We start from the raw sequence: 27,823 nt of genomic DNA on the forward strand, positions 1-27,823 counted from the left end.
AGGACAGGTTGGAACCATTTATCGGTTGCTAAAATTTACAGTATTAACATAACTGATTTAGTCAGCACAACACACCCACCACTGTCTCATTTTGAAACTATGTAGAAATTACGACCATATGACAATTTTGGGTCTCAGTCAAACACTTTTAAGGGGTTTTCACCAAACTGTCATTCTCATCGACCTAAATAAGCAGGCTTTCTCGGGGGCACCGGCCACCTTGAAGCAATGGCCCTGTCTGGGACAACCCCTGGTCTGGAAACAGCAACCGTTTCTGCTCTTCACTTGCGTTTTCGCCTGCAAAATAAACAATGACAAAGGAGGAGAGGGGAGTGCTGCTCAATGACAAGATGACCTGGCAAAACCGCACACATACACAAACACAAACACACCCCCTATGATCAATTCATGGTTGGGGTCCAGGAAGAAAAATACAGTTTAACAAAACAAGTCATTACAGTGCCAGCACATGTTTATGCAGGAATGTAGTCAAAAGTCCCATCAGTTCTGGAAAGCTTCATCCTCAATCTGCTTCTCAAGCATTCAAGTCGGGGTCAAGTGACCTCACTGCAGAAACACAGAGCTAAAGCAGATGCCTGTCCACGGACATGAAACCTTTTGTCACTTTAAAGAAAATGGAATTGTGTAGAAAACCACAGCACTCGTTTCTAACCGAATAATGTAAGTGAATTATGAATTTATTGGCAGTGAAAAATGAGTTTGTGAGAGAGACACGGAGAGATGAGCTCAGCTCCTTGTTTGTGCTGCAGAGATCCATTTGTGACTCACTGTTTGGACCCTTTTCCTGCTCTGGGTTCCAATTATAAGTCTCTGAAGATGGAGAGGGGTCATAGAGTTCACATATAAATGTTAGTGCTGTCAAAATGAATGTGTTAATTGTTTTGTTTTTTTTAATTACATTTTATAGAACTTCTGGTTTGGTCTGAAATTAAAGTAAATAAAACAACTAGAAAGCAGACCCACTATCCTGCATGTTTCCCTGCTCCAACGCACCTGATTCAAATGGTTAGCTCATCAGGAAGCCTTGCAGACGCCTGATAACGAGCCATTTATTTGAATCAGGTGTGTTGGAGCAGGGAAACATGCAGGACAGTGGGTCTCCAGGACCGGGATTGAGAGACTCTTCAGTAGAGTACAACCCCTCCACATAGGTTAAGAATGGTAGAAATTAGATACATTATTCTTATGTGTTAATTATTTCGAAAAATCAATATATTTGACACATTATAACAGAATTAGCACAATTAGCTGCATTGTGTTCAGTCCCTGTGTGGCAGACCTTTGACCATGAATGCAAATAAAACATCCAAAGAAGAAACAAGACGACACACCAACCATGAGAATGATGGAGTTCTAGATGGAAACTCTCACTTATGAAGAAGTTACAGTTCTCAATCCTGATCCTTGGGACCCACTGCCCTGCATGTGTTAGATGTTGCCCTGCTCCAAAACACCCGATTCAAATGGTCAGCTTGTCATCAAACGACTCAGGGTTGAATCAGGTGTGTTGGGACGGAAAACATCTAAAGCATGCGAGGCAGTGGATTCCAAGGACTAGGACTGAGAAACCCTGCAATGGAGAACTGAGAGAAATCATTTAAATAGCATCAGGAGACACATCGTAAATACCCTCGACAGAAACTGTTGTGTCACAAATATGCACATTAAGGAGGAGAAGATCATTGACCACTGAAACTATGTGAGTGATGACAATTATGTGCGATTTCACCAGCTAGAGCCATGTTGATGTTTTGCAACCAAGAAATTCACAGACCTCACCATCACCTTTGGGAAAATACTGGCCACATTGTTGTCTTTAGGGCAACATATTTTACAAAACTGACATGTGCTATTGATGAAGACCCCAATTCATCTTCCCATAGAGTATGGATCCCAACCCGAGCCAGGTTTGGACAAAACTCCAGAAATGAACGTCAGGCTCGGGTTGAGTTTGACGTAAACATTTAACAAATAGATGTACTGTATTATTAGTAAAAGTAAGTGATAATAAGTAGAAAATGACACGTGATCGATTTAGTTTTTCTGTTTAGAAGAGGTTTACTATTTGCAATAGCACATTGAACGTAACACACAAGCGATTGAAGCGGTCGACGATGAATGTTTTTAATGGTGAATCTGAAATGTTATTATACACATACTGTGTATAATAAGTGCTGGTGATAACTTATAAGGTGCGTGGCTTGTGTATACAGTATCTGTGCATGGTGCTATTATTTGCTTCCTCCTGGATGTAACAATAGTCTTGGTCATCTTCCATAACCATAAGTAAAGCCTTACAGCCACATGAGTTGACTTAAGCTTACTGTAACTGTGGCGGGTTTGGAGCTCGGACAAAAAAAACAGGATACATTTTGGGTTTGGTCAATATTCTCTCACTTCACTGATAAAGACTGGAAAATACAGTTTCATCTGCATACTTGTAATGGCTTTGTTTTTCTGCTAATGCTATAATAGAATGGGAAAGTAAATACAGTATACCAGCTGTGTGTGACTCATGCACTGATTCTGTAATTTAACATTTGAACACTGGTTATTACAAGCTTCACTAAATAAATAAAAAGGTGAATTCTACTATTGTGGCCTAGCGAGAGTGTAGCACATGAAACAAATGGTGTAATACATTCATCATTGCCATGTGTATTCCCACTCCTGCAGCTGCATTGATGTAATATGAAGCATTGACAGGGAGTTTTATTTCCCTCAAAGACAAATAGACACTTTGTTTGCCTGTCAACACTAAAGACAAAGTAATGGACTCTTCTCATACCTGGGAAGAAAAATAAGATCATGCAGAAAACTGGCCAACCTGACATCATACCCAGGAGAGGTGACATCGCTGTTTCTTAGTGCAGGATAGCAATGCTTTGGTGCATTTCCAGATCCACTTAGGGAGGAAAGACTGAACTGATTTTCAATTGAACACAGCTTTTGTTTCACCTCACAAAGCAAACACTGTGTTATCTCTCCACACTCCCATCCTCTGAGCGCTCCTCTGGCCCATCAGAGGTCCAGGCTTCCCATAAAGCCAGAGGTCAGTGGTTAATGGCTCAATAATGTGAGGATTGTTGTGGTGGGGAGCATGGGGCCAGGGCCGGAGATACAAACGGGATCATTGTGACATGAATGAGGAGAGGAGAGGAGAGGAGAGGAGAGGAGAGGAGAGGAGAGGAGAGGACAGGAGAGGAGCATAGCTAATATGATTTTATATGTTCTGTTTCCATTGTTCCATTTCTTGAGTGAACTGGACGTTCAACACATGTTGAGTTATTGAATGTCACCATGCAACGCCTGTTTTCCTATCGTGAACATAAGAATTGTTCTTTTGTGTGTGCAAGCATGTGTGCGTCCATGCATGTATATAATAACATGTAACGTGTACATCCAGTTCCAGACCATGTCCAGCATATTCCTCATAGAGAAAGTTTAGAATGAGGGTGTGAGATTAAGGTCGCTGTATCTCCCCTGGTCTGTTTATCCTCCAACTGTTCTCACATCTCTCACTCTCTCTCTCTCTGTCTCTCTCTCTCACTCACACACACACACAAACACCACCACAACCAAACCTATGACTGTTATCTTCAAAGGTCTTAAAGATGTGGGACTTTTTTCTCCACAGGGCTCAAACAGGCATTTCTTCAAAAGTTTCTAAGAGCAAATGATATCTCCCTCCCTCCCTCTGTGTGTGTGTGTGTGTGTGTGTGTTGAACACAGAGGTGCTGAGAGTTCCTCTCAGGGCCTGACTTTATACAGTGACCACCAACCACATGTAATGACTTCACTCCTCTGTAGCTTGTTAGGAAATGGCACATTACAGCAACTTGGATAACAAAGTGCTCCCTGCGACCCATGGGTGGGAACTGTACGGTGTAACACACACGCAAGCTAAACACGAAGAGGACTACTTAGTGCACGAAAAACGTAGGTCTAATTCCTTTGAAAATATTCCACCAGTGGATGCTGGGAGCAAAGAGAAATAATGAAAGGAGGGGACAAGGAGGAGAAGTCGGACTTCCCCTGACACTTCACTGCTTCATGAGATTTTTTTCCACTTTTAAGCATGTTTGACTCACTGCATTGCACATTTTGGTGTGTCCCATGAGACATATTAACCATTCACTCTAAATCACATTTCCTACAGAATGTCTAAGCAGGGATATAAGTGCTTCTCTGTGGCTCTGTGACCAGGTTGGTCATGAGATATGATTTTACATACCCCTCTGTCCTCTCCAGCGGTGGACGTTATATACACTGCTGTCAAAACAGAGCAGGTATTCTTTGATAAATTGTCCCGTGTGACTCGTGGATAATCAGAGAGGTCATGTGTATTTATGGTGTGTTATAGATATATTAAGGGTGATTAAGGGCGTTATGTGGAGTAGTCATTAAGGCAATGAATTTGGCAAATTAACACAGCTCCAGTATACATTGGTTTAGATGATGACCCAACCTCCGACCTCAGACATCCAGAAATTGTAAAATCAAGCCAAGAGTGTTGTTTACTCTCCATGTACTGACACCAAACACATTTGCTCCCAAGTTGGAGAACAGAAGAGGAATTGAAAATAAGCTGCTGAACATAACAGAAGATGCCCTGTGTTGATTTAACACACACAGACTTTGTAGGAAAAATATCCTCAGTGTTTACCCGCTATGGCACAAATGCTCAGAGTGTAAATGAGAGCGTTAAATGTGATTTCAAGTGCAGACCCCACAAAGAGAAATTGGGAAATAGCAGGAAACAGCAAAGCAGGGGTTTGTTGTTTTTCTGTGAAATCTTGTAAAAAGTTGGCATCGCGAGGGGAAAAAAAGTATTGGCTAAATCTGTGAAGCAGCAAACAGAGATTTTCAGATGGGACTATTGTAGGGTTGGAGAGTGCTATATGAACGCAATTACTGCCTCGATTGAAACATATCATAATATCTGAGGAATAAGTGGACATGCTGGGAAAGCCATAGTGAGAACAGAGCTGAAATGACCAGGCACACAAGCAGCACAGGTTCTTGTTTCACTTAGATTAAGAACTGATAAGTTAAAGCATGATACAGTTTGGTAAATACCGTGTAGTGCAGAAGAGGATTCTGTTAGTACTGGACAAAAACAATGTTTCTCCCTGTTCCTAGTCTTCATGATAAGCTAAGCAAACAGCCTGCTGGCGTAAGCTACATTTTTAGATATGAAGACTGATATAAAAGTATTTAGACCTTCAAATCCCAGGAGTGGGTGTGTGTGTGCATGTGAGTGAGTATATTTTAACAGCAAGGTGTAAGATTTTATGAGGCTGATCAAGTGACATTGACGCATAAGTGACTACAGGACTGGGCAATAATCCAATGACAATATACAATATCACACTATAACTTCAGTCTTAATAAATAATCCCAGCTGACATAGGGCAAAAAGTGGGGTAGACCCAGGTTGCCAGTCCATCACAAGGCCAACACATAGAGACAAACAACCATTCCTAAGACCATGTAAAAAGCTTATTTATGACCTACACCAAGACAGAAGTAGCTTAAAGGTCCACTATATGTTTTAAATGATGATGCACGGCAAACTGTTCTGACTCACACACCAGCGATCTGCGAATGCTGCTTTCATGTATTCAGATTCAGCCTAGACACAAAAACTACAGTGAGAGGTGTCAGTTTTCTGTCATATTCCTGGTTCCTGGTTCAATATCATTAGCAACAGATATTTTTTCATCCTGTTTTTGCTGGGAACCATGCATATCACATGTGGAGGTGGTGAAAACTAGAGGTCTAGAGCAGGGTTTCTCAATCCTGGCCCTGGTGACCCACTTCCCTGCATGTTTTAGATGTTGCCCTGCTCCAACACGCTGGTCTAGAGGACTGGGGTGGTTCTAGCGGAGAAGAACACAGGAGAAGATCGGGAGATGAACAGTTGAATTTCTTCTCGGAACAAACGTTAATGTCAGCTGCGCGTTATCACTAAGGAAGCGGGAACATTCTGGCAACGTGTGGAGAAAAGGCCAGGCTCTATCAGCAGTAGGTGATGATGAAGATGATGTGTTGCAGGTGTGCAGCCAAGAGATCTCCAGCAGCAGAAGCCACGGCCAGGATCAGCAGGAGAAAACACAGCAGGAGGGGAAGGGGAAGAGTAACAGTCGGCGGATTAAAAATACTATGAAATGCAGCAGCGATGAACATCCAGTGTGAACCAGGCATAACTGCGAGCATAATTGGTGAAAACTGTTGTATAAATGCCTCGGGTTCATGCTCACACACTCTTAGTTTGTTACTGTTTCTGAAGACTGCATCATTGTGATAAAACTAACATTTGTTGGGTGATAATTTGTGATTACACTTTACAGTTTATATTGTTTTCATGTGCGCTTAGAACCTCTCCTCTGTCACCCACATAACTCCTGCTCTGACATGTTGGGAAATACGCTCATTAACTTTCTTACAAGGTCGTAATAAGACGACCCATGCTACTGCCGTGTGTAGAGTAAATAGGAAGCTGAATGTTTGCCTGATAAAGCATTAAGACTTCAGTTCATTTAACCTTGATCATTGAGAAACAATTATAAACGGTTTGTTTATCACTGGTTTCACAGAGGGCTAAAAATGACAGTTTGTGGTTTTTATGGAGTAAAGTCTAAGATAATTGCTGTCATGTCTTAAAGCTTCAAATCTTCCAGGAAATGAAGATAGAGAATAAAGTTAGAAAATAGATGTGATGTTTGTTTTAGTTCCTTGAGTTTTGTCCAGATGAATTTTATTAACAGAACAGAAATTATAATCTTTATTGTGTGTGTGTGTGTGTTTAAACTCAGCTTAGCAAAGAACTGAAAATGTCCTGCCAGATATGTACTTGTAATAACTGTAATAACTGTGTTTTCCCAAGAAATAAATTCATAGACTTTTCCATAACCACACCTTAAATTCCAGCACATAATGAGGAGGGTCTGTTGTGCCAGAATATAATTGCCTATAAGTTATATACAGTATGTTCAAGCTACAAAACAGAGAGAAAAATAACAGTGATTTTGTTGTTTATATTCTTATATGTGCCTTTTCAGAGATTGTAAAATGTGATCCAAAATATTACTGAGTCAAACATGAGCCCTTCCAATCGTAGTAAAGATATAAAAATAATAGTGTGTTCTGGTCGTGTTTGGCATGAAATGGACTCACGAAGTTTAACCAGTAGCAGGTGGTCTCCTCATTGAGAGAACTTGGTGGTGCGATTATCAAACTGCTAATTCAGGATCTCAACCGCATTGCCCTTAAAGTGAGCGTGGCAGTAACACTTGCCAAAATAATTAAGGGTATCCAAAGAATTTGCAGCTACAGTGTTTAGACTGTGGAGCACGAATGGATTCAAGGACTGCAGTGTCACCGAGTCAACTGTTTGCCATGAGTTATTTTTAAATAGGTCATCGGTTTCATCCAGCAGACAGCTTGATCAGTAGAGCGATGGAGTGGAAAATACCAGCAACCCTTTCTCCTCAATAAATAACTTCTGGTTTAAAACTCAGTGTGTGTGTGTGTATGTGTGTGCGTGCTTGAGGAGAGAGCACAGCATATACTACAAACCTAAACACACTTTGAAAAACACAAATGATGGATTTGACATGTCCCTGTAAACTTCTCCAGATTTAATCCCCAATGCGCACTTCTCTATACACGTGTGTGTGTGTGTGTGTGTGTGTGTGTGAGTGAGTGTGTGTGTACACCTGGTATTCCTTATGTTGTGGGGACTTACATCTGTTTACACAGTCATATTATGAGGACCTGTCTTCCATATGGTGACAAAAAACCTCCCTGTAACATAAATTACTACATTTTAAGGTGAAGACATGTTTCAAAGTTAGAATGAGGTTAGGGTTAGGTTAAATTAGGGTCAGGGTTAGGATTAGACCAGTAATAATTAAGATTAGAATAAGTCTCCAGGAAATTAATGTAAGTCAAAACAATGTCTTCTGAAGTAATGGAAACCAGTAGTCCTCATGGAGACCTAATCCTAGTCTAATGTCTGAGGCTCACATTAAAGTTAAAGGTAAGATGTGAATTGTGGTTCGGTTAGGGTTAGGCATCAATTGGTTATGGTTAAGATAAGGGGAGTTAGTATGTGCTTCCCACAGACCAAAAGCATGAAGATTTAGGGACACTCTTAATCGTAAGTGTGACTGTGAGAGTGAATGGTTGTTTGTCTCTATATGTGTCCCTGTGATGGACTAGTGGACAGGTCCCAGGGTGTACGCCACCTTTCGCACTATGTCAGCTGAGCTGCGCCCCCGTGCGACCCTCATGTGGAGGATAAAGTCAATGCAGAGTCCTGTTGCAGGATTGCAGTGCAAACCTGTGCAATGTGGCAAACCACGTTTGTACATTCATTGTAATTTAAGACAAGTTTGGCACATTCTATCCACACGTGCTCACACACATACACACAAATCTTTGGTCCCAGTGGTGCTAAATGTAAAACCAGAGCCCAGTCTGACACATGACTGTCTGTGGCCTGTGGAACGTGGCTCCCAGCACAGTCATAGTGATGCAAGTATGAGGCTCCGAGGTTTGGAGGACTGAGAGGTGAACTGGAGAACAGAACCTGCAAAAGTGATTCAAGAGCAACAGCTCCTTACTTTAGGGAGAAAAGATTTGTCCTAAATAAATAATAAATGAGACAAAACCTATACTAATGCTGTCATTATGTCATAAGCCTCATAAAGCCAGACTTATTCCAAAGCATGTGTCACTTCTGGAGATTGGACAGTCTTTTTTTTACACGTCATCATTCTGCAGTGGAAGACAAAAAAAAAAGATCTGTCTTTGAATGTATTCACATTGTGTCAGGCATCACTGTCCCTGCAAATGCATGATCAAAACTCTATAATCTAAATCTAAAAACACATTATGATCTATTCATTTATTTGTCACTGCTTAACCAAGCGAACAAAACAATACAATACAATGAAAGAAAACTTGAATGCCACCTCATGTCTGTAAGCTTCTGCTTCAACCTACTTTATATTTAAATGTAGTCACCAGCCAAGAATACACATTCTGCCGTAAAAACAGGCGAGAGAAATATTCCTTGGTTGTGAATATTAAGCTACTGAAGTCTCCAGTTGTCTGGCAATCTCACAGTGACAACGAGACTAACAAGAATTAATGAGGAGCACAGCACATAACTTTCACAACGTGATATTTTTACACTTGAGTTTTGTGTGAGGATTAAACCAACAGGACGTAACACGTTAATTACTAAGCTTTAGAGGTGCTGTCATGTGGATTTTGTCATTTTTGGACAAAGACAAGCCAAGTCAGCCCAAGTCTTGTATTTTATGTCCTCATGACATTCATTTGGACAGCCTAAACAAACCCTGTCCAACCATAACCAGTTAACACCTAACCCTAACCTCAGCCTAACCACAATTCAAATCTTAGCCCTAAATGTAACCAGATTTTGGTCTCCGTGAGGTCTACTGGTCCTGGCTACGTCAGTGTGTACACACACACACACACACACACACACACACTTGAAACTTGAAACACATGAATTGTGAAGGCAACTGCAACACAGAGATTTCCCATACCTTACTATGCCTCTATACTGTTTCTATGGAGTCACAACAGTTATGATTTGTGTGTATTATTGTATGATGTCACATAAACATATAATTGGAACATCAGCACGTAAGAGACTATGGGGAATATCAAGAAGCCAGCAGTGAGTCCGTACATGGGACGACGTAGAAGCTGCTTAGCATCACATGTTGACTTTGATTTACGCGGATTTTACCCCAATCGAACTTTGACAATCTGTACGTGTCTTTGCATGAGTGTAAAGGACACATGATCAGATCAGACTTCCTTACTCTGCCTGTTTACACCCACAATGCCATCACCACTTACCACTGGCACCAAACACTCTGATGGCTCATTATGTAATGGTACAATGATATAACATGCTGATGCAGTGCTGTTCAGAGCAGTTTAAACAGTTGAGTGCTGTGGGAATTATACTTGATTTGGTAACTTTGGCTGCTTTCGCCTTATTTCTTTCTGAGGTTGCGTAATTCTCTCATCTCAACCAGCGTCCCTCACTAAGAGTAAGAGTTGTTTTTCCATGCTGCAGTTGACGGAGATGTTTTCAGTCTTTTGGGACAAATCCAACTCAAGTCTCCAGTCAGTCCCAGCAACTCATTGCTTTTGGAGGAACTGGAAGTCAAAAAGGTTTGAGCCCTGCATTTTGAATTTCAAATCTTTACACAGACAGGACGCAACTCTCTTTCAGACCGTTCTTTCATTTTACTTTAGGTTATTATGGATTATAAATGTATTGCTCAAAATATGGTGTCCACCCCAAGACCGAAGTCATTCTTGCAAGAATCAAGCAAGTCATGTTGAGTCCCTGCTTTAAATCAAGCAAGTTACAAGTCAAGACATACGAATATTGAAGACGAAGGTGATTTCCCAGATATTCCACATTAATGTATTATATATATAATGTATTATATATATAATATGTATTATATATTTAAAATTACAGTCATTTCGAACTACTAGAGTTTTATCCATTCCATTTTATCCATTCCATTCAAACTGAGTTATTTTTGCAACCAGTGGCGTCGCCCTCTAGTGGCTATCTAATATACATTTAATTCCTGGTTAGTTTCAACCAGTATGTATGCAGTCTACGGATGCAACTCTACAGTCCAATTCAATTCAGTATAGGTATTCTGTTTCTTTTCCTCACATGGTTGTTGTTGTCACTACTGCACTACATTATTGTCAAGTGTTTGTAACCTGATGTAAGTCATGAGTCAAACTTAAAGATGGCAGACTGTTTAATGTTAGAGTTGTGTGGTACAGCTCTGGGTTTGAGCTGCTCTGTGAGTGTTCTGCCCACAGGAAGTTCCCACTGCTCAGGCTATCAGGGCGGAAAATGAGTGTTTGTCACCCACTTTAGTCACAGCTCTGTGTGTGCGTGTGTCTAACACACAAGGTCATAGACACACACACTCTCACACTGCTTTACACAGACATGGATCATTGCCTCACTTCCCTTTTCCCACATAGTAGCAGCAGATCCAACTGTTTAATTGAACCCAAAGTGTGGGATTATTGTGGCAGTAGTTAGTTAATAAATAGGCTCAATTTGACATCTGGTTAATTTGGTTGCTAGACTTTAATCTCAACATTAGGCTGAAATGTGTTTTTTTTTTTATCGTTAACACTGACACTGTGGAAGGAGAAGAGGATTATTCTCGACTAATCATAAAGTTATTCACCTAACTTGTAATAGAGGTGTACAGATATATTTTTCTGGGGAATCCAAAATAATAATTAAAAAAAAGGTCACAATAAGCTGCAGAGCCAAAATAGGTCAGTAAAGAAAATATGAACGTGTTTGACAAAAGCTTGCTGGCTCAAGGAGTTTCCCCCACAGCAGGGTGACCTATTTTCAACAGAGAAAGAGAGGATGTGAGCGTGTAAAGGTGCAGAAAAACAAACAAATATTCGTCTGTGGGCCATGAAGTTAAGAGAAAGATGAAACGGTCTCATTATATTACCATGATTACTCATTATTGCTGTTCAAGACGGCTCCTTTTAGAAATAAAATTGACATTTGAATAGATTTTCGGTTCATTTGCACACATACATTGATAGTTCCATACCCATGTGCTTTCAGCCTTGCAGATGCAGAGTAATCTGCAGGATGCAGGGTGGTGCTGATGACAACATCTGAGGTAGGAGACAAATGTCTGCCTCTGCTTACCCTGAAATAAACTGTGTCATAGTGTGTGGGTGGGAGCATGGTACTACTTTTTTTTTGTTAGTCGTCACATTATTTTTTGTGTGTTGTAAATTCATGAACTTCAAACGTAATGTTTTCTCCTTAATTGTGTTCTTTTTAATTCAAGCATGCGAGATTACCGCACTGTTTTTTAAAACAAAGCCATGCTGTACACTTTTTGACAGCATTACATCACAACCCGGCAGCACAGAGCAGAGCAAGTAAGGTGGAAGAATTACAGAATGCATTACGTTTCTTCCCTTTTGTCAGGGCCTTCATTGATTTCCTCAGACGTTTACGCATGAGTGTGATTATTGTCCCCAGCAGGCTCGTGTGTTTCATGGGAGACTAAGAATGGGACTGTTTCCAGTGTGATCGCAGTGGAGCAGGCTTTGATCAGAAAACAGTCATGCAGCCCGGAGCTACAGTAACTGTTGACAAAGCTAGCATGAAGAAGAAAACTTTAACCTCACACAAACTGGTATAAAAACAAAAAGGGAAAGTACTGTAAAATAGAAAAAGAAATCAAGCTGTACGGCATAACTTGGGGGGGGGGTTTGGGGCCGCTAGTAAAGTGAGATGGCTGCAAATGGTTGAAGTATAGTTGAAGGACCGCCCACTAAAAAGTTTTAGATTCTACTGCTTAAAAAACAAACCTGTATATTCAGCAGTTTGACATGAAAACTAATTACAACCAGGTAAGTGGTGGCACACATCTAGAGATGTCAGTGTTTTGTTCCCGGAATTCCTCAGGGGGGCGACAGAGGTTACACACAAGCAGGCCTGGTATCACGAGGGGGTGAAAGGGGGCGCCTCCCCCTGGTGACGCCCCCTTTACTGAAGATCAATGATCGCTTTAACCCAAACCAAAGAATTCAAACGTATGAAGGTAGGATTTTTTTGATTGTTTCAGAGTGGTGAGTGTGGAGGTTATAGTGGTTTTGTTGATCTACTAGTTTATGTGTTTGTGAAATGTAGCCTATAAGCCCTAGTTGTGCACTTTTTTTTTTTTGTTGGTACTGCACCCTATCTGAACTTAATGACGACACACCAAAAGTACCAGAATGCTGTTATTTATACTACATACATATATATACACATATATACATATAGATACATATAGTACATATATGTGTATCTATATATCGATACACATATACATACTGTATATACTATAGTGCTGCCTATAATTCGTAATTCCTGCATACAACAAATATCAACTATCAACTAACCAAAAAGCTCAGACTACAAAGTAGCCTATAGATTATCACTATGAGTTTAAGCTTTGTTAAAAAACTTGAGGTTCATTCCGCTCTGTCTGGACTTCTTGTTCAAATCTGCACAGATTTGCTGCAATGTTTTTTCATCTCTGGCCAATCAAATCCTTAAGACTTGCGGATCCAAAAAACAATGGTGAAACACAGTTTGATCTGAAATTGACCGCTAAATCACCAGTTGATTCGGTGACGAGTGTGGTTTCCTCTATTGGACAATAACAAAACAAAACAAGGGTCTGTCACTCATCCAGTTTTGAAGCGATGATGTAGTTTTCCGAACATTAAATGTTCCCCCCAGCAGAGCCCCTTCACCAGGACCCAAGCAAAGGCACTAAATTTGATTTAACCTTGAACATTTGCCAAAATGACAGATGAGGAGTTTCACACTGCTCAAGTTTCTTGCTCAAGAGTGAAATATGACCCTATTTTTTTATTCCCTATGTGGACTTGAAGTCTGTACTTGACTCATTTAATTAGATTCGTCTATTTTGTGGGAAATTCATAAACAAGATAAAAAGGCCTAATTTCTTAATGACTACTCTACCTACCACAACAAATAGCCATAAAAGTAATGGAACAGATTGTTGTGATTAGAGTCCTGAGTCTATCTATGCTCACTATGTTATTACTTTCCTGGTCTCCAAATAGCACCTCAAATAAACCTAAAATATATCTATAAAATCAAAGTTTTGATTTGGCTTTTAAATGGGTGAGAAACGGAGCAAATGCCAACATAACAAAAAAGCCATCGCTCAATGCAGTGATGGTGCGAGTGACCACTGGCACCTGAACACACTTGCCCCTGTGCAGTAAACTTCCACTGATTTATACAGGCTAGTGAAATGGCTGGTAATGATTCAGCTGGTGTCTCAGGAAAAAGAGGCTGAAGCCATGTTAGGAATGTGCAACACTGTGTGCTCATGCAGAAGTCACGGTAGTCAAGAAGAAAATCATACATACAGTAGAGCGAGAACACCACAAATCCCTGACTGTGGCCCCAGAGAGATGCTTAGGCCTGTTAGAGAACTAGCAGTGTGATCAGGAATGTTCTATCCTGTTACTGCTCAGCTCAACTTTCCTCATCCACACAGCAGAGACCGAGGCGCAGAGAAAATCTAAAAGCACAGTATTGACATTAGTGATGAGGTGGAGGTCACAGTGTTATCTGAACTGTCCATTATAATCAACATGAAAGAACACAAGTGTCACGGAGAATCAGTCTGACGGGATGTCTGGCCACTTTTTGTCATTAAACATACAACATTATTATAAATGTCACAAAGTCAACTGTAACTTGCAATCAAAACCAATTGGGAACCACTAAATAAATAATAATAAAACCGTTTTATTACGCAATAATGATGGTATATTGTGTTTCATATTGAAATCACTGCTCCTTTGGATGCCTGGTGTTTGGCAGTGAGCAGAGGATAATGCAATGCTTTTAAAATAAAAAATACAAACCCCACTGTGAAGCAATAGAGCAGAAACTGAAGCTGCATGTTTAATATGATTGATTATATTATCAGATCACGGCACACACAGAGGTCAATTTATTCTTATTACTTCAATATATCCCTACATAGAAAGTTGGTCCCTATATGAAAATGCTCAAACTCTCGACCCTTTAAATATATATAACATAACATATAACATGTGTATGTAGACTTTAAAACAACATTTAATGTTCAACTGACTTACAACACGTTTTGTGAACAAAGACCGTATATAAGGAATTTGGGCAAAAGTAGCAGTTAGCCACCAGGGGGCGACTGTGCTGGTTGCAAAAATAATTTCAATGGTGGTCTATGGGAAAATTAGCCCACTAATTCGTATCACATTGTCCCGACAAGTCTCTGGTCTCAATCACTAGTTTCAGGTCTTCTTCAATAGAACATGTCGTCAATTTTGTAAGTTATGTTCCCATTTAGAGGGAAATAGACAACATGGCACATATGAGTGGTTATAAGTGTGACTGCTGATATCATCTAATTGGGTGCCTGGTACCAAGGCTTCAAAATGAGAGCTTGTTATGCAACTGGAAGACCACGTCCAAGATTTATACGCCGTCTAGATTTGAGAGGCCACTGTGACCTTGAGATTAGAGCTGCGGCCGCTCAGATTTGCACAGTTAATTTGTACATTTGTGCCAAAGTTGAAAGGATTCTCAAGAGGTTCTTAAGATTTCACAAGGCTTCTCGAGGAAATCAGGATTGTGAAGTCACAGTGACCTCAAATTTGGCCATCAAATTCAAATTAGTTTATCCTCGAGTCTGAGACACTTGAGTTTTACGTTCACATTTTCATACGTACACTGAAAAGCAAATATGTCTGGCAGGAGTTGCAGCCAGCGCAGAGGCAAGAAAACATAAATGCTGTTTAAAGGGGTCATCCACAGTATTTTACTGCATGGTTCTCAACATATGTATAATATTTTATAGCTGCTCAGCGTTATTACATTGTGCTTTGATATCTTTGTCAGTCCTGTAATAAGAACCACAGGATGGAAAACATTATTGGAAGATATTCGTAGAAGAAATGAGATCCACATGCAACCTGGATTCAATCAGAATCAAATGGTGGTTTGTTTGCAGAGAATGAATCAAACCTCCATCTGACTGATTATTAATTGACCCAGTCATATACTGTATAAGTGCACGTTGCGTGCATGCGTTGATGAGTGAGTATTATCCTTGGTAGGACAAAGTTTTCAGGTTAGCTGAGCAAAATGTTTCAGACACTGCCAAGATCCTAAATAAATGCTGCGAGAGGTTTACGGTGGGTTTTTTTTGTATGTGTGTGTGTGTCAAATATTAAGTTCTCACGAAACAGACCTCCCCCATGACCAGAGGCTCACTCCCCTCTCTCTTACCTCTCTAAACTCACTCACTCTCGTTTTCGATTCTCGATTCAGTAATGAATACTCACTTAACTCAACACAGCCTGAGCAACGTGACATACTTAACTTGATTTTTTATTTTACACCATGTTATTTTGTGTATGTGTGTTTGTGTGTGCTGTGGGGACCAAGCGGCTGTTTGTCTGACTTCACTATCTCATGAGTCTCAACCAAAACCTAATTTAATTCAAAAGACTGACTCATTTCAGGGCACAAATGTGGCTCCAATGAAACCTAATTCTCTAATCCCTAAGGTAACAATCCAGTTGAGCAGAACTTTCAGCAACACACACACACACACTTACATATGGGTGAAGCAGATTACAATACAGACTTACCAGAGTTTTGTTCTGCTTATCATGTAACTGTTAAAACAACACAAACTTATGTCAAAACTGCACTCTTGCACAATTATGGGTCCTGCTGAGGTTAAAGGCAGATGCACTGTGATTGACCTGCCAGAGCAAAAGCATTGTTGTTACTGCAGTAATGACTCCTGCTGGTAAGTCAGAATGAGGTGAGATCTGGAAGCTTATTGTGGCTCTCCATTTATAGGTAACTCGTTGATGGCGAGACACAACTGTTGCAGATGAAAACAAACACTTAGCACCTCACTCAGTGTATTTACATGCATGTTAAAAGTCCAATTTTGGTTATCTTAATGTCATGTAAACACGTTACTAACACACCTGGATAATGTGACTCATAGTCCGATTACTCCTGCATGTATACCCTATTAGTCGGACTGTTCTTGGACTTGTGTTCTGCACATGCACCAAAATTTCCTCCCCGATCTTTGACCTGGAAGTAGGAGGACACAATATAAACTGCAGTACTGTTGCTGGAAATCATTCGGCGGCGGCACCTTGTACAACACTCAGGTGTACCTGAGTGGTCACTTGATGTGTGTTGCAGATACCTGATACGCAGGTGAAATTTTGTCTGATCCTTTATCACATTTTTCTGTTTTCTGTTTCCATTTTCAAAGCCTTACTGGAGACCCAAGATCACAGCATATTTGAGGGACTTAGTAAATGAGGATGTGGTTGTTTGAGACTGGGGTTGTTTTCTAATCTGTAGTTTATTTGCTTAGTTGCCAGTCAGTCAGTAAACTTTCCCCTGGACTTCAAGAAAAAAACAAAGTGAAGCAAATTGAGGTGATAATACAAACCGTGTGAGAATATTCATTCCACTTGTAGGTTAGACTTTAAAGTATGCTGGTAGTGTTGTTTTGGTCCACCTCCAAGCACAATGACTGGCCTCAGATCCGCCCAACTGAATCATACTTACAAGAGAAGATGACAAATGAATCCAGACGTAACATTGTTGGTTTAATATGAGTCTACAAAAGCATCTTAAACATTCAGTGGCTCTGTGAGAAACTGTACTCAGGCCTGATTCATACTCATTGTCATTCGACAAGTGTCACTCAGCAATTGACAATTTCATGTTTGCCATGAAAAGTCATCGGACCAAAATGTTTAGTTCCTTCCTTCCTTCTATCTCTTTAACTTAATGAATTGACTGACAACCGCCTATTTCTGTGCCCTGTTTGTCCTCTCAACAAGTAAGTTTGAAATGATCTCCTCTTACTAACTAAAAGAGCCAGCCAGACCATAATGTGTGGCTACCATAAAGACGACCGAAACCTTTTGCCAAAGTATAAACTAAGAATTTTGCACAACTCTCTATGTTGTGTCAGGCAACAATTATCAAAATTGTTGGCAGAGCATATATCTCCATGACAACCATGACAATATGTATGAATGTAATGGCATTAATGTCTGCACAAACGTTCAGCATTTAAGATGTATGAACCAAAATAGTGGATTGAACATCTGATTAATTGGCGGACTGGTCCACAGTGCATGGACTCTAAAAACATGAAAACAAAATAAAAAGGGCGGAAATCTTGGAGCTCTTTGGTCAGAAAGCTGCCAAGGGAATGCCCATATACAGCCATTATGTCATAATGACATGGACCGTTTATAATTCCACTTCTGCCACAGAACCAATTTTCTTCACCTCCCATTTTCAGTGTGCATACACGCATTCCCACACGCAGACTTGTGTTGGTCCATAAGTATGTGTGTAGGTTTGAAACAGGAAACTGAGGAGGGGCGGGACACTTTAGTAGATCCTGTGTGACCTGGCCACTGACCACAGACAGACCGCAGAGTGAGAGGGGCTCCACCGCATCCATAATGAAACATGAGAGCTTTGAGCTGACTGGACACCCAACAGTCACCAGCACTGTGGCAGTAATTCTGAGGAGGTCGACGGATAGCACAGGGCAAAGCATAAACACGTAAATCCTCCTCCTCACCACTGCGTTGCATGCAAGTCCACATCCACAGTTCTCATGTGGCTGACAGATGCACTCTTGTTTGCACACATTCAAACACAGCAGCTTGCACTGATATAAGCTATTCTATTCTCCTACATGGATGTGTCTCATTAGTTCACTTTTCTGCATTTCATTAGCTCCTTTACTGATAAATCCAGGACGGATCTACTGCAGCAAAGGCCAAAAAGCACCTCAGCTCTCCCAGTGAGCGTACAATAGAGCAGGGGAGGGTTTCAACCATGCAGTGGTTACCCAATGTTTTTGTTCTATTAATCTTTAATTATAAAACATGATGCACTTCTACTGGGTTATTTATTACTTTATCAGCTCCAATCCCCGCAGGCTTGTGGGAGAGTGAAGGAGGGTGACAGGAAAAAAAATCTAGTGAGTTACTGTGAGGTGAGGGGTAAGAGGGATAGCAAGGTTCACAGGAAATAAAGATACAGGCAATAGTGGCCTGTGGAGAGAAAGAGAGAGGAGGACGATGGAGAAAGGGGATTGAGAATCTGAGGAGGACGGAGTCTCCAAATCAAAACCATATGCAGGCTGAATCTCCAGTATTGTCTTCAACTCAAACCAGCTGGCCGCTCTTGGCTTATCCATCAAAATAAACATTTTCTCTATGGCCACGAGCTACACAGGTCTGTTATTCATTAAAAGAGCTTACTTACACCCTGCAGCCTCGTACTGACTCAATTGCAGCACACAAAACAAATTAAGAGGTACAGAGATGCAAAAAAATGCACACATGTATAAAGTGCACAACACTACTATGTAGTATGGGGCAGTGTATTTTGCTCAAGAAATCATTTATGATATAGATTTGCTGCATACTTGTTTGTTTCCCAAAGACCTAGCCTCTTTTATAGCTCTTAAACCTGAGTTTACTGGCTCAAGGACAAAGCATTCTGAAACAATTACTTTGGAGCCCTTGAAGACGAATCATGCATTTGTTATGCTCTTCACTAGCTTCATTGCTGCCATTAAAGTTTTCATCAATTTGCAAACCAGAGAGAGGACTTCAAAGGCTTCCCTCAGCTGAAGATGAGGGCCTGTGTTCAGTCCGGATGCCAAGTAACCTGTTACCAGTGAAGCCAGTGTGCTTCAGAGCTCAATCAGTGAGCTGTGTGAGGCTTCTGATCTGCTGGATCTCCACGGACAAATGCACAGGAGGAAGCAGAGCAAGAATTGTGGAAGCCGCTCTTGTGTCCTGCTGCATTTCTTTTGATCACATCACTGTTTTAAAACACACCGAGTGTTTGACAGGAGAGTGTGCACGTTTGGAACAGAAAGACCTACACATGTCCTCCTTGTGCTGGTTTAATGAAAACAAAGATGACGTGTCATATTTACAAACATCTATTCGGTGCGCTTACATGAAGGACTTTTCACATAGAATGCTGTGTAACGTGCAGTGATGCTGCCAGATATTAATGAAAACAAGGACACCAGTCAGGCTCTGAGTCTGCACAATGCCTGATAATAGTTAGTGGTTGCTATAGGCTATAGGGTAGAACTATTAACCATATGCAGACAGTACCAAAGAGTAGGAATAGTTAACTATGTGGTGAATAATATAGATTAGGGCACAATCAGTGAAGGTCAAGTATGCGGGAATCGCACATTGGTTATGTGCACACCATGGAACTATGCCTGGAGCAGCATTTCATAAGCAGAAAACAGCACTACAGCCCTCCACGGTTAGTTTGTCAGAACCTATAGTTATTATCAGTAGTTCTCAGTATGCAACCTATACTATTACATTACGTTTGTTGCGGAAATGCCAAATTATCTTCAAAATACGCAGGTTAACAACTACAACTTCCCCGTCCAAAAGAAAAGAGGCTTCCTCTGCGTCACTGCTTTGTTTTTGTTTTTTGGAAACTCCTGCATACACTACCTTCAACAAATCCTTTCATGCTCATCCAAGATTTGGTGTTCACTGCAGCAGTGTTTCTCGATCCTTGTCCGTGTGGTGCATGTTTTAGTTGTTTCCCTGCTCCAACACACCTGATTCAAATAAATGAGTAGTTACCAGGCTTTTGCAGAGCTTGTTGATGAGCTGACTATTTGAATCAGGTGTGTTGCTGGAGGACAGTGGGTCCTGGGGACCAGGATTGAGAAACACAGCACTTTAGAGTGTTGGGTCTGAAGTAAATGACCAATTCAAAAGCAAATATAAGCAAGTTGGAATACAAGAAGACACATTTTTAAGGAAAAAATACAGATTGCAGAGACTACAAGATGCATTTTAACGGCCATACAGTTTGGAGGGAATAACTGACCACGCAGCAGCTAAAACTAAGTCAATGCACAGTTTTCCAGAGGGTCTGCCCACAAAGAGGTCACTACTAATTGCATATCTGTCCCAGTAGCCAGCCAAGAACTGAACATGTTAGTTTATATATGAGAACTCTTACCTCATTCATATCACACACTAGACTTCCATCAAACGTTTGGTACTGAGGAAGAATAAACAGGATATTTCCAAAGTCAGTCAGGATTTGTCTCCTGTAAACTGTAAATGTGTTTGCCAAAGTTTGTGCCAATTTATCTTATCGATGTTGAAGTATTTGACAGGACAAGTGAAAAAGGAAATAAAACACTGACTGTCAAAACTTGCTGTTGGAAACTCAAGAGTTACACCAAAGTTATTAGAATTTAACCACTGACAATCATCAATGTCTTCATACATTTTGTGGAAATCTGTCCAATACTGATTCAGATGTACAGTATTACGTTGGATCAAAGTGGTGGACAAACCAGATGGAGAAACTCAAAAGCAATGTGTTTCACCAGAACAATGTGCTCGTTACTCTGGATAATCACACACCACAAACACAGGCCTCACTGTCAACAATTTCCAATGCAAGCGCTTTCAAAGAAACAGACCTTATGAACGTTGTGGGAAGTGAGGTCTGCGGTTTGCTCACTGGGACATTGTTCCTGGTAAGACACATTCTGTGTTTTATTTGTTGTTGTTGTTGTTGTTGTTTGAAATATAGTGTTTGAATATCCTGAGTTGCATAAATTGAACCAAGTGCTGGTTTCAGGAGTAGAAGGATAAAACCCGACAACTGAAACAACCTGTCTGGCTATATGGGCGAAATAAAACCACAAAATGACTCAGATTCCAAAGAAAAATGAACACACATGTGCCATATAATGATACACAAAAGTGTCCTGCAAATACACCTCCTACTTCTACGCACAACATTTATAGATAAATACTGAAAACTGTGGCATTTGCTTATACAACAATATCCAATAGAGTCAAAGAAATAGCTAATTATCAAAAACAGTTACATTTAATGTGTGATGAATTACTTAACCACGACTACATGCCACAACATGTACTATATTACAGATAAGAGAATAAGGATCTCAACTGTATATCTGAGAAAGACACCAAACACAGGCTTTTCTAGCATCTATATTGTTCCTCACTGTTCATGATAGACACAGTGCTGCATGTACACGCAGAGACCTGCACATCATTTACCAAATTCAGCTGCAAAAAATTGCATATACACACATTTGACAGCAGCAGGAGCAGAAACATAATACACGCACATTTAGTGGTTTACAGATGACCAGGGAAAAGGTCCTGTTATTAAGGCTCTGACTGAAATAGTCTGTGTTGTGCACAGTGAAGATGACAGAGGCCTCAACATTTGGAGCTTACAATGAAACCCACACAAAGAGCAATATTTACTTTTTCATTTTCATTTTCTTCATCCAGTGAAGCTCAAGCGGGGGCTTATCAGATCCTTCCACCACCAGGATCACAGTGTGTCCATAGGGATGGAAGAAAAGAAAAGGATACGGAACAAAAATACATCAGGGTGCACTACAGACTCTACAGGTGGGCCTGCATGAAAATTAGACACAGACGTATTACAGAAAAAACAACAAGGCATTAAAATGGTATTTTAAAGATCTTGGAAGTCATCCATCTTACATTCAACACTGGTAAATCAGGAAACAAATCTGTCCCATAGTTTCCCAAAGTCAGGGGTCAAGTTTTAGGGGCCTGAAAGCTATAGAGTCGTATGAAGACCAGGGGGAAACGTAAATGGAAATTAGAATGGATGAATGCCTGAATGCTCATGAATCTCCACTAGTCAGTTAGAGTTGAAGAAGCCTTTCATGTATGAGGTGAAAAATCCTCAAGCAAGTCCAGTAGCATTCATGTGGCTCTTAAAAAAACCATGACTTATGTGGCTGAAAATCTGATGATCTCAGCCATCTGGCATCCACACATAATGTTACACAACCTCACTTATATATGGAGATACACAGATAGCATACGATTGTATAGCCAGTGACTGGGCAAGGGAATATGTAAAATGCATGTTGAGACAAAGGAAGGGAAAAAACGAAAACATGGAGAAATGATCGTGTGATAGCAAACCATAGGGAGTGTAAGTGAAAAAAGGAAACAGACAGGATTTTTTTTCTTCATAAAAGCAGGGAGAGTTTTGTATGCCACTGTCTATTGTCCTACTGTCCATATGTTTCCTACCATCAAGCAGTTGTCTGTCAGACAGAGTTGTGCAAATAGAACTGGGATTAACCTCTGCCAACAGACAAGGGCATACAATCCGGGCGGTTTGGGTGGCCTTGAGGAGTTTGTGTACACTATCCTTCCTCTTTATATTAAGCCACACATTAGTGCTGTGTCCGATACTATTCCATTTTAAGAATGGAGATGGATTGTTAAGTGTTTTGCGTGTATTTCAGAGGAGGAAGGCCAGCTCAGTTTGACCACTGAGTTGCTGCGTATCCCCCGGCAGGCTTTGTGTGTCCTGTATCTATTGCCAAGAAAAACAGCACGGGCTTTAGACCTGGAGAGGCCATATCCTGCTAGGCCTGAATGTTCATGTGTGAATGGGTGTGACTGTTTGTGAGTGTGTTTGTGTGTGTGTGTTTTCTGTGAACTAATCAGTGCATCAGCATGTGCAGAGTGTGCTTACACACCTTAATGGGCACTGTGAGACAAAAAAGACGTAAACAGGCCGCAGGAGTCTGTTTACACACGTGCACAATAGTGTCAGGGATGTGCGCATGTGGTTATCTGCAAAACAGCTCATGGAGTGATCGGGCTCTAGGCTGTGTCTGTGTGTGTGTGTGTGTGTGTGTGTGTGTGTGTTGCTATGACTACAATACATTTCCAGGTTCAGTACGATTTAATTCTCTTGTACATCCAAACTTCGAGAAATAACTTCCAACATATTACTCTAGATCTAAATGGATCGCCACTGCCTCACATGACTAGGAGCTAAATAGCGTCTAAGTCGGTCGGATTTTTACATATAAATTACACAAACATCCTGCAGTACAAATGTGCTTCTCTTGGTGTGAAAGTCAACCCAAGTGTAACCCCAAAAGGATTAACACAGCAGCCGCTGTTCGCCTAAGGAAGGAGCTGCTCATTATGTAACTATCAACAGAGGGAGTGCTATGTATGAGAGAAAATACTCTGTATATATACAGCAATTACTGCATCAGTCGATTGCGTCTCATTGTAATTTAAAGCATGTCATCATACTGTATCTGTAACAGTACACGCTACATGTTTGTAACTTATTACAGCAGCTCTCATGAAGCTGGAGTGTGACCTGTGATTGGTAAAACATTTGAAGCTCTATGTCTGGATACTAAAGAAAAGCTTGTTCCCATGGTAACAGCAAAAACAGTCCATTGTTTGAAAGAAATATAGCTTTTCTCAAACAGCAACTCTCTGGGGGTCCCCCTATAGATGATAAATGGTACTGAAGCTCGACTTCTAATGTGTAAATAACCATGTCTATGTTATAGCATTTTATAAGAATATAATTAGAAAAAATCTACTATGTACCATCATTAATATATTAAATAAATATTGTTTGGGGTTGCCAAAGTTTCCAAAACGCATAAACAAGGAGTTGCACTTATACCAAAGGTTGTCTTTTGTCAAGATTGAACCTACTTGTTTAATTTCCAAGTGTCAGCAACAGACGAAGATTGAAAGTAAAAATGTATATGTTTTAGAGCAGTATGGGAAAATGAAACAATAAAAAATTAATATACATTAAATATCCACCAAAAACATTTCTAAGAGGGAACAAGAGAAAGAGTTAGCTAACCTGGTGAAAGTTCCATCCCAGCAGCTGTCTTTAACTTCTTCTTTGTCATCTGTAATGCATCTGCATCTCCACTGCAGACCCTGGATGTTCTTCTCCTGTGATTGAGACATTTTTGAGAGAGGAAGTGAGGCCTTTTAGGTTCAGTAATGTTTGGCATTCATGTTCCATAGCTGCAGCTTGCTGTGTTCATGTAATTCTGCAGACAACCCATGTGTCAAAGGTTCATAAGCTGTGTTATTAGATGGGTGGTGGTGGCTGGTATAACAGACGTAAACACCAAACCAAACCTAACATTTTTTCATAATAAATATAGTGTATGTGCCATTGTTATCAGTGTTTACATTTTAAATTCATGTTTACTGAATCTCTGATTATATATCATGGTCATTTTATGAGAAATTTGTGATGCAAAGCATCCTTAAAACAAAAAAAGTATCCATGGAGCGTTCATTGTGCGGTCTCACTGTTTCAGCACTGTGTTCGATGACCTTTAACCTCCAATCTGTGTAATGGAGATGGTGGCTGCAGGTCCTAAGATGTCTTAGTGTTCCCCCATCCCCAGACAGTACAACATGGGCTGTTTCTCCAATTCACATTCAAGATCTTTGGGAAAGTCAATCCCAAATGACATTGGGCAAGAGTTGGAGAAAACACTGGACAGGTTGCCAGCATGACTCTGAACTGGGCCAGGAAACCACTACATGGAGAGAGCCCATGCAAACATGGGAAGCAAGGTCTGACGTGACTCAATGTGACATTACACAGTGTGAGGGGAGGTGTGGTTTCAAAGCCAATGAAGTTAAAAGTCTACCAGCTTTTTGAACTAACTAGGATTTGTAGATGAGGCCTGTCGTTGCAGAAAGGACTCTCCGTCGACTCTTAACACAAACTGCTGACTGTTCTCTCTCTCTAAGGACAAACTCTCAAGTTTCTTATTGGTTCGTGAAATAAAAGACTTAACAGTTTTGGTTGCTATTGGGAAGTTTGCCTTCAGAGCTTTTTGCCAGGCTTCAGTTTTTCAGTCTCAGTTTGGTACATTTTAGGCAATAAAACAAGCTGATAATGTTGAAGGAAAGATCACTGAGTTAGGCCATTTCACAATGATGAGTTCATGTAAAGGCTTTCTGACAAAAAGTAAAACTCCCCCATATGGCCTATTTTTCTCTCTTCATCTCTCTCTCTCTCTGCACAACAGGTAACCATTCAATCAATCAACAACCAGTCAGTTACTGTACCTCTAAAACAGATACTTTGCTTTTAAAACAGAATTTATCAGGCATTTTTCCTCACTGGTAGACTCATTATTGCAAATTAATTCATTGGTCTCAGAAATCCTGTGAGCAGTTTTTAGTGCTGACGTTCCTGTAAGTTTCCTGCTGTACTTCAAAGGCTAACTTTGTGGTTTAAGAAATATGTCAGGTACAAAAAAAAAAAATACAGCTGGAGAAGTAGACTTGTTTTCCCTGCCCACTCTGACTCCCACTGTGTGGCAGAAACCACAGCAGCTTTTTCATTCATCCTTACTTTTGCCAGACTAGAAGTTGAAACGGTGTTTTCGGCAGTTGCACATGTGCACACTAATGAAAGCAAGCAAATCACTTTGAAGAGATTGAATATGTTCACTCAAATTTTCTGGACTGGAAAGGCATTCACAAAGATGCAACATTTATTCATGGAAAAACGATCAAAGAGCAGTGGATAATTGTTTTGGGAGAATAATTTTCTTGCCCAGAGTTATATGAGATGATCAGTAAACAACTTTCTTTTTAATTAAATACACATAAAGTAAAGGGCAAAGTTGTAGCTTATACCTGCATCTCCAGAGACTTGTTAGTTCTTGATAAACAAGAGTTATGTGCTGAACTTGTTTTTTGGATCACTGACTGGCACATTTTGAAACATCGCCTCTCAATGCTGTGCGAACTTTGAACCCTCATCAAGACCACAGCCGCTCTGCTACGGGTCAATTAATAATCATTTTAAGTTTTCTACCTTGTGTTTTGATTGTATTGCTTGTATAATTGTTGGAACCCGAGGACACGACAGTTAACAGCATTTGATTTGAAAAAAGTCCAAAATATTACAGAATGTTGTGTTTTTCATTACGTTTAATTTTCTACGCCACGAATCCCATTGCAATTTTTTTTTTCATTCAGATCCATCTCTCAGACCCCAGTGGAGGTCCCAACCCCCAGGTTGGAAACAATTACAAATTCTCCAGCGTCAGTTGTTTATCAAACAAACATGGTGGAGGAAAGAGTTCAATATTTCCCTCTGACATAAAGCAGTGTGATATCATCCGCTGAAGAACAACATCAGTCGTATCATCAGTCACCCCAAACAACAAGTTTACAGTCAGGTGTCAACTCCCTCTAGTGGCTGTAGGAGGTATGACTGGATCAAGGGACTCCCTATCTGTTGTGAATGTGTCCTCGCTCAGATAACTTGATTTACATTATTCTGAACTTATGCTGTAATAATGAAGTTATTGCTCAATACAGCCCAAAAAAATCTTCACAAAAAATGTATCTAGTTTGTCTCAGTTTGGAAGTCAGTTTGGAAAACCCGAACAAAAGGAGAAGTAAAGCCCTATCCCTGCATTTTGTGCAATCATGTATAGATGTAGGGTGTGCTGATTGTTGTTGAAATAGTGGAGTAGGGTGAAAGTAAGGGCTAAGTAACAAAATTTTTCAGGAGCACACTTCAAATGGAGGGGCATGAGATTCTTCCAAGATTAAACAACTCCATGGCAATGAATGTCACTGTCATATAGCTAACATTGGTTAAAACACTTACCACACCAAAACTTGTTTGCAATCTGTTGCACATGACTTAATCTGGTCCGCCAATATTCCCAAGTGATGAAGACTTTTCCTCAGTCTGCACTCTGCTGCACTCACCCTGCAGTTCCCTGTACCGGGGGCAAAAAGAAATCACTGCAACACACACATTGATCAATATTGACACGCTGCATACCCACAGAAAGCTCAGAAACTCGGCTAAAAGCTCATAAAAACATTCTTATGTTCACCAAACACAGACAAAACGCCAAGTGATCGAACCAACACGAGCTGGAAACACCATAGCAGTGTAAACGTGTAAAAGCGGCACCGGAGAATCAGCTAGCCATGTTGAAAAAAACAAAAACAAAAAACATGCCTGCTCGATAGTAGAGACTTCACAGATTACAATGTTACCATTTATATTACTCTAAAACCAAAACTCACGGATCTCGCCGCAAAATAAGAGCAAAACAACAACTCACTTTCAAGAAATACAACCAGAAATGTTGTGTTACCTTTGTTGTTGCGCAAAACAAGCTGTTTTCACCGCAACAAAACCGCTTCTAACGGAGAACTTGAC

General features: G+C 40.4%; 1 long non-coding RNA gene across 1 annotated transcript; it reads right to left on the reverse strand.

Annotated features, from left to right (window-relative positions):
* Nucleotides 1-143: 143 nt before the first annotated feature.
* LOC122781184 lies at nt 144-27,823 on the reverse strand. Its single transcript, XR_006361771.1, has 4 exons — nt 27,759-27,823; nt 27,257-27,371; nt 24,461-24,555; nt 144-297 (listed from the first exon to the last, which is right to left on the reverse strand). It is a non-coding gene; the product is annotated as an uncharacterized LOC122781184 (long non-coding RNA).

Source organism: Solea senegalensis, linkage group LG14 (genome assembly GCF_019176455.1).
Source record: "Solea senegalensis isolate Sse05_10M linkage group LG14, IFAPA_SoseM_1, whole genome shotgun sequence".
Classification (NCBI taxonomy): Eukaryota; Metazoa; Chordata; class Actinopteri; order Pleuronectiformes; family Soleidae; genus Solea; species Solea senegalensis.